We start from the raw sequence: 8710 nt of genomic DNA on the forward strand, positions 1-8710 counted from the left end.
GTGCTAGGTGATTGCACCCGATTTCTCTACACCGACTAATCTTGTTTTGCCTGCTTAATCTTTAGCTGGCCTGCAGCGCTGTCGTATACTTTCGCGTGTTCCTGTCGTCGGTTTCCTTCGATGCACCCGTGCCGCTTTTTTATCGCTCTCCTTCTCTCTCGCGCTTGGGCTCAACTTTTATTCAAACGACACAGCGTTCTATAGCGTTCTTCTGTTCCTTCCCTTCGCGCCTTTTCTTCTCGGTCCTCCCTGCCGGCTATGCTCGTGCCTCCTGCATGCTCACCTCGGTTCTTACCGTGCACTTCGTTGCTCCTCATCCGTCTTCTCTTTCTGTTCTCTCTCCTCTCTTCTCTTCTGGTCTCCCTTCCTCTCTCTCTCGTCTTCTGTCCTCTTCTCATTCGTCGTGCGCCGTCTCTCTCTCTCTCTACTCTTCCTCCTCGCCTCACTTGTGGTCCCTCCTCTCTCCCTCCTCCCTCTCTCTCCTTCTCCCATCTTTCCGTTCCTCTCTCTCTTTCACTCTCACTCTCGCGTCTCTCTCCCTAGCCACAACGCATCCGGTTACTCACTCGCTCACTGCTTGTTCATCTGGCGTTCCGTGCATTCTCGCACATCACGCCTTTTCTTGTTTTTTTTCCCTCCAGTTTTTGGTTTCCTAGGATCATTTATAGCCTATAACCTCCCATTCAGTGTCCTCCTCCTCCATTCCACTCTTCTCTCTCTTCCCTCGTTCTTTCCTCCCCTTCTCGCCTCTCCTTCTCATTTTTATTTCTCGTTTTCTCTACTTTCCTTCTTCCGTCCTCCTTCCTCGCTCTTCCTCCTCTTCCGTCCGTGCCTCCTCTTTCTTCAGCTCTTCTTGCCCCCTTCTTCACGCTTTCTCCTATTCCAGTCATCCATCGTTTCCTCCTGCTCCATGCGGCCTCACACCCATATGTATTGATAGGGGTCGATGAGAGACAAATCGTTCAAATCACCGCTCCTCTCACTCCTCTTCTTCCTCATGCCTTCTAGTCTCCTTCTTCTCACTCCTCTCGCATCACTCTCTTCATTCATCTACCAGCTCATCCTACCTCATCTCCCTCTCACTTCCCAATCCAACTTCCTCCCTGCCCTCCTCCTTCACATCCCGTATCCTCTTTCACTCGTCTCGTATCTATCCCTCAGTTCGGCTCCTATAAGTCATTCTCCTTTCCATCTTGGTCTCTCTTCCTCTGATTAGTCTGGCTCTTAACTGTCCGTCACTCCATCTCTATCTCACTCCCTCTCTCCTCTTCGGCTCTTGCTCTCCTCCTCTCTTCTCCTCTCTCCTCACCTTTCCGCTCTCTGCTCTCTCTACCCCACCCTCTCTCTCGTCTCTCTCTCTCTCAAAATCACATCCCTCGTTCTCTCGATTTCGCAGCCCTGTGCCGCCTATATTCTCTGCTTCAATCGCTTCAAGCGTCCTCACGTCCGCTCTGGGGCTAGTCGTTCCCCACTTATTTCTCTTGTGTGCGAGTCATGTCTCTTCTCTCTAGACGACGGTTTGAGGCGTGTCGGTGTGGCAAGGGTCAACGATTCGCAGCGTCGGCGCGTCATGTGTTCGAGCGTGCGCGTACAGCGCGTGTGTAGCGCGCTTTGCGGCGGTTGGACTTAGCCTGGCGTGCCGTTCTCCGCTCTCTAGTTCTCGCCTCTTGCTCTGTCTCTCTCGTCTTTTTCATCTCTTCTCTCTCTCTCGTCTCCTCTCGGTCTTTCTCTCGACTCTCTCTCTCTCTGCTCTTCTCGTCCTCTCTCTCTGCGACTCTTCTGTTTCCTCTGTGTCGTGTGTCTGTACTCTCTTGTGTGTGCTGTCTCTGTCTCTCTTCTCTCTCCTTCGCGTGTTGTCTCGATTTCTGTCTGTTCTCTCTGTTTCTGTCTCGTCTGTCTGTCTGTCTGTCTCTTCTGTCTGTCTTCCTGTCTGTCTGTCTGTCTGTTGTCTTTTCTCGTCTGTCCCTGTTCTGTCGTATGTTTGTCTGTCTGTTCTGTCTGTCTGTCTGTTGCTCTCGCCTCGCTGTCTCTCTTCTCTCTCTCCTTTTCTCCCTCTCTCTCGCCTCTTTCTCCTTCTCTGTCTTCCTCTTTTCTATCTACTCTATCTACTCTCGGCTCTCATCTTCTCTTTACTCTCACTCCTCTATACATGCACGAGTGTGTTGTCTTTCTCTCTCTCATGTGTGGGTGCCATACTACTCCCTTCTTCTCTTCTCTTTCTCTCTCGAATTCCTCCACTTCTACCGTCTTTCGTCGTCTCTCTTCTCTCTCTGCTTTCCGCTCTACCTCGTCCTGCTCCACTCTTTTATTATACTCTCTACCGTGCGCGCGAGTGGTGTACTTTCTTCTTTTCCAGACCCTCTCTTACTACTTCTCTTCCTTCCTTTCTGTCTTTTCTTCTCGTCCTTCCCTCTCTCTCTCTTTCCTTCTCTCCCTCCTCTCTCTCTCTCTCTCCTGTTTCTCCTCTCTCTCTCTGCTCTCATCTTTGCTCCTTCTCTGCTCTCTCTCTCTTTCTTCTCTGGTCCTTTCCTCCTTCTCTTTCCTTCCTCTCTTTCTCTCTCTCTTCTCTTCCTCTCTCCTCTTCTCTACTCGTTCTCTCTCCTCCTTCTTTCGAGCCAATGCACCCGAAAAGTGTGGTCCAACCCGCACGTCGCCTACTCTCTGTCTCTACACACAAATGTATAGTGTTTTGATGCAAGCTTCTCACGGCGTGCTCGAATGCACTCGTCTTCTATCCTCTCCTCTCACTCTTCGTGTCACGTTCCTTCATCTCCTCACTTCCCATTCTCTGTTCGTAGAGTATATCACGGGTCTGCTGCATGACATACTCCTCCTCCCCGGTCCCACTCGTCTCTCTCGTCTCGTTCTCACCTCATAGCAATCTTGGTTTACCTTTCTTGCATGGCATGAGGCATAGTAGCAGAGAAATACCCAGAGAGAGATGCGAGACAGGTAGAGACGAGTAGAAAGATATATATTGTATACTTTCGCGAGAAGTACAAGTAGACACGTCACTCTTAGAGATATAACACAGTGAGAGATGTGTTTGAATGCTGAATGGTCGTAGAACATCTGGGAGACAGTGTAGGGTTGACGGCAGTGAGTGAGCAGAGAGGAACCAATATGAGAGGCCGTTCAGCTCCATGCGAGCATTTGCAATTCATCGCGATGATTTAAGCGAGAGTAGGGGGGGGGGGTGAGAGAGCGCCCTTTCCGCGCCATTAGAGAAGAAGAGAGCCCAATCCACAGTTCTATCTCATCTATGTATTCACTCTCTCTCTCCTCTCTGGATTCATCTCTCTCTCTCATCTACTCACAAGACTCTATCTCAGTAGATACGTACGTTAACTAGCGTTAGACTCACTTAGTTAATAAGCGATTACTAACTGACGGTAGTTTTAGGTGAATATGATACTATATATTGTACGCGTCGTCTTGTATTCTACCCCGAGAGCCCACGTGCTAAGCTTCGCATATATTTATGTAATATCAATGCCACGATTAGTATAAATTATAGCTAATTACAAAAATATGCATGATATACGCAACTACACACTTGTGTTGTCTGATTTACCTCTAGGTTAATCTCATTAAGTGTATATACGCGAGTGATTAACTACATTTTCTAGAAAACAAAGTTTAACAAGTTATTGTACAGTTGAACATTATCTATTATTAACATGTATATTACATACAGGAAGCGAGAGCAATACCAATAAGAGCCAGACACGAAGATACATTGTATAAATTTGTATGTGATTAATTGTTCTAATGTATTAGGAAGAAGTGATCGGATCCAGGCGGACGCGTTGTCAGAAACAAAATTAGTCTTTAAAACTGTCTTAAACAAACATTTTTCTCGTAGACCGTCGACAGCGCTTTGTTTCCTATTGCTATACGCGTATAGCTATAGCGGCCGGTCGTCACAGCTACTCCGCTATAGCGCGTACAGCTATAGTCGAACCGTACGTAGGAACGCATCGTCTATTTCTGTCAGGTATAGTGTAGTTGATACGTCGTTTTTCTGAGACTGAGTACCAGTGTCCGCTACGTGCGTGCGTCTTGCGGCAGACGAGGGGGAATTTATCGCGTCGAGACGCATCGCGCCTGTCATCGAAAGCTCTTATGTCGCTTAAAACTCGCGGCTTAGAGCACAGGCTTGGGACTCTTTTGGCGCTTACTGTGAACGGCGGCCTTACTTAGGCGCTGCTAATGATCAGCTGAGCTTCCACTGCCAAGAGGTTACTCAGCTGGCGCGCCAAGTGACAAATCGCGAAGTCGCTAGACGAGGACTACCCTGCACCCCAACACGTCCTTGTGTAAAAACAGCTACTGCAACCGCGCGCTGACAGAAGAATACATGTTCGCGCTTTGTTCAATAAACACAACAGCGTGAAGTCATGTCGGAGCGCGTGACCGCTGAATGGCTGCTAGCTGAGATATGCCTACTGTTTAATCCTATGTGGGCTAATGCACTGCCTCCCCGTGCGCCTGTCTTAACCGACTGCATCCAGACGACTCATAAGACCGCACCACGCAGCCTGCACGCTAACGGCACGCACACACACAGATATGCAGCGCACCTGATGACACACGCCAAACGCACACAGACACACACATCAGCGATTCGCGAAACGTCTCCTGCTTGTTACACGGCAGCCGCGGCGGGGCGTCCTCCGGGCATGCACACATGGAATACATTGAATTTGATGGGATGGTTGCGAGTGGATTGATAGAGGATCGATATGATATTAAACAGTGTGCCGCGGGTGGTACCTGGTCAAGCAATGACTGAGGTGCCTCGCACTGACGCTGAGCGTGCTCGCGTAGGGGCTGAGTTTGCTTTGTGAGAGGTTAAATGTTGGTGTTTGTGATTGATAATTATTCTGCGGAGGTCCGGGTGTCATTTCAGTGTGCGTTTTCCGTAAGTGTTTTGCCCCTTGCTCACTCCCAATTGTTGTTCGTGACAATGTCCCCCACTCTAGAATGAGGGGCAGCCACATGTTGAGTAGGTTAGGACGAGGCGCCCTCTATTGGCGGAATGTATTATACCTGCTTTTGCGTGGCGGGAGAAATAATAGGATGTAGACCGTGTGGGAGGCGGGAGCGACCGGTTCTGTTATTTTTTTGTCCCGGGAGGTGCTGAAGTCACATAGAGTTGTTGCTGGAGCGTTAGTAGCAAGTAAGCACTCGAGTTTGCTCGCGGCTCTAGTGAATTATAATTAACACTCGATGTTCGCGCGGAGGCCGAGTTAACCGAGAGCGCTGAGGGCTGTACTACCGTTGAGGTGATTCCACTGTTATATAACTGAGGTATAGGCTAAAACACCTGAGTACACAATATCAGGTGTAAGGGACGAGCAGCAGGCAGCCCAGAGGTGAGTGTGTGCCAGAGAGACGAGAGTATAGCGTGGCGTTGTAGCCAGGACAGTCAAAGCGTACGGTGGAGCCATGGTACAGCAGCGTAAATAGCGCGTCAGCCCAGCCGTTACGCAACAGCGAGAGCACGTTGAGTTGGGCAGGACGACAGCAGAGCGAGCGTACAACAAGAGATAAGGAGTAACAGGTCAGGGGCCAGGCGCAGGTTAGACAAGCGTACCAGGTACAGTACGAGTTAAGGCAAGTTTTTGTGATTAGTCCGCCTGTTGAATGTTAGTTCAGTGCGAGCGAGCTAAATAAATCACAAACATGAGAGCTAGATTAGTATAGTTAATATCGAGACTCTATAAATAGCTAACGCAAGCAGACGTGGAGTAGCCTTGAACGCTGCACACCGATACATAAAGCAACCAAAACATCTACACAATAACAGGTACGAAGGACACACACGTGGACACCAAGAGAGAGCCTCTATAGACTTCCAACACGCATACCTCTAGATACTCTGCTAGTAACTACTCGGTTCTAATATTCTAAGATAACCCACGCGGTTGACATCATAGTAATCAATACAGCAAGACGACCACGATAAACCAGAGCGCACAAGCGGATAGCGAGGCACGTGCCCCCGAATTCTTGTCACGACTTCTTTGGTTGCTTGTCGACAAACCCCCGCTATCAGAACGAGGAGAGACAAAGCAAGACATCATGAGCACGACTGGGCTAATGGGTCACTCACGAGACACGAGACACAGAAGGCGCAGTAGCTGCCGCGGCACCAGAGCAGCAAGATAAGTAAATAGCGGAGGCTGAGGTGGCTAACCAGGCACGATATCACCGAACAAGCCAGTATGGATTTAGCCAAAACATGCTTATAGCTCGATATTGTCTAGTCGCTACTGTCCAAGTAATCAAACAGACATCAGGGCACACCAGCAGCACTAAAGTGATTATAGCCAAGAGCCTAGGCAGCACTATACGCAGAGCAGCCAGGTTATGAAGCCGGAGGTAAACCTGGCTAAGAGTAGTATACACTGCGTATATATCCAGGTGACGATCACCCCTGTTGTCCGAGGAAACAGAACAAGGCGTATATACGCTAACAACCTGAGTCCCCGTGAGCGCTCCCTTGATTCAGGATGCGTGCGTGTGATGAGTCAGGTGTGAGTTTCATGTGTAGTCGCAGACAGCGCTATCTTGACGCGGGCGAGAGGACGCGCTGCGGCTTACGAATTGCCGCCGAATGCCCGCAGGCGATAAAGCGACCCACGAGATTGTGCCAATTCGGGGACGCCTCGTTGCAGACCTCGGTAATGGCACTGCCAGAAGTGTTTTCGAGGGGCTTCGTCAGGCCATACGGAAGGGGGCATGCTACGCGTATGGGGGGAATGGTGAGGATAATGCAGACTTCAACTCCGCGCGACCCATACCTTTGTGACCTACTCACCACTGCACTCAAGTAAGTGTAGGGAGTTGAGTAGAACTCCCACCTCGTCGACGTGATTCATTCTCAGTGTATTGTTGATCTCGACGAGGCACAGCTGAACGCGCTAATTGGTGCCGCGTGCTCGTGCTACTGTTAGCCCTGCGCCGCGCACGTCATCGTAACAGACATGGCGTCGAGCCTGGTCTACGAGATCCGCCCTGGTGATCTTAATCTACAGCAGAAGGCATCCGTGACAAATTCCCGCTTTAGTGCACTAAGCCGCGCACAGATAGAGTCGAGCAAGTAAGTCTGCGCGAAAATAGTGTCACACCACCCTGAGGGCGTTTCAGACGTTATGCGGTCACCACGTGTAGGGGTGATGCTTTGTATTGCGTCGCCGTGAGGGGATGTAATGGTGCCCATCGTGAGGGTGGGTGGATGCCTATCTGTCTGCTGGTTGCTGTCAAGATGAATTGGTCAAGGGACTGAGGGTTTAGGCGTTGCCGCGTGATATTAGTGAGAGTTTGCCTGGGGGGGTTAGATTACTCTGTAAAGTCTAGAGAGAGTGTGAGCGTGCGCCTTGGCTGACGCGTTGGGGTGGATGAAGTAACTGGTGGAGTAGACACGAAGGATGGAGGAAGAGTATATATAGGGACAGATTACTGACGGCATGTGGAGGTTGGGATGCGTGGCGTAGCGTATATTACCCGGGAAAGCAGGAAGATGTGAAGGGACGTCATGCTAAGAAGGATGCGACAGAGGAAGTGATATGGAACTGCGGCACGAGATTCAGTGAAGAATGACACAGAAGTCGGACGAGTTATTGCTCAGATTTTCGCGTTCTAGGCCTACAAAAAGCGACACAGGAGAAAGGTGCAAGGATAGTACAAGACACCAGGTTGGTGTGTGCGGCCATGCGACGACGTAGTAGTAGCTAGGAAGAGAAAGATCCTGGTGAAGACCGTCTGTAGCTATGAGGTATGTCAAAGACCGATTTGGGGTAATTAATTGAGTATCACTAAAACGTGCATCGTGCACCGGTAAGAGGTATAGTAAAAGAGTACATACTCCCTCACAACGTGCCACACACTAGACGTATGAGCGATCCGATAAAGGGAAGGATGTGTAACCAGAATCCGAGAGGAGTCGCTGTTGGTTTCGTGGGGTAGTGCGCGATAATGCTCTGCTATTCTCTTTTTCTCTCTCTATTGATCAGCATATCGCGTTTCTTCGCGTCGGATCTGCCATCACGTCTATTTTGCCTCAGTCGGTGTTATCATCCGATTTCCATGCATCGTAGTTTCGAGCGTGGTTACTATCTCGGTCGTCGTATGTGTGAGACATGCCGACAGTGGTGCTATATGTTGTCTATACCGGGGTGTTCCCTCTCCGCGGGTGTTTCTCGATTAATCACTACCTTCCTGTACTTCTATTCGCAGCTTCTGGGGATCGTCATGGCCGCATGCCTAAAGCCTGTGGATAGCCGTTGTTCTCCAGACGCGTATCTTGGTTGACCGCATCGGCCTCGCGGTGCATTCCATCCGATGCATTACCGGAAGTACTCGCTCCCTGGGGGGCCAGCCAATGAACAAGTTCCCTGCGTGCGAGTCGCTTTGCTTACCGTCGGCGGGCGCTCAAGCGGTGCTCTTTCGATTTCCTGACGCATGCCATTAACGGTAGACCGTCGGAAGCTAGGTGCCGCGTTGCGCGGGTAGGGAGTTCAGGCGCTGGCGGCGTTCATTACTGCTGACGGATCACTCGTGTTGTCTCGCGACACCCGGGCGCACCCCACCCGCCCCAACCCCACCAAACGCTAGCACAAACACCCTACTGGCGTAGTGATGAGTTCGAGCGCGAATATCATGATTGTCGAAGAGCTCTCAGCTGCTGGTCTCGGGCGAACAT

This window comes from Priapulus caudatus, unplaced genomic scaffold, assembly GCF_000485595.1.
Source record: "Priapulus caudatus unplaced genomic scaffold, Priapulus_caudatus-5.0.1 Scaffold2323, whole genome shotgun sequence".
NCBI lineage: Eukaryota > Metazoa > Priapulida > Priapulimorpha > Priapulimorphida > Priapulidae > Priapulus > Priapulus caudatus.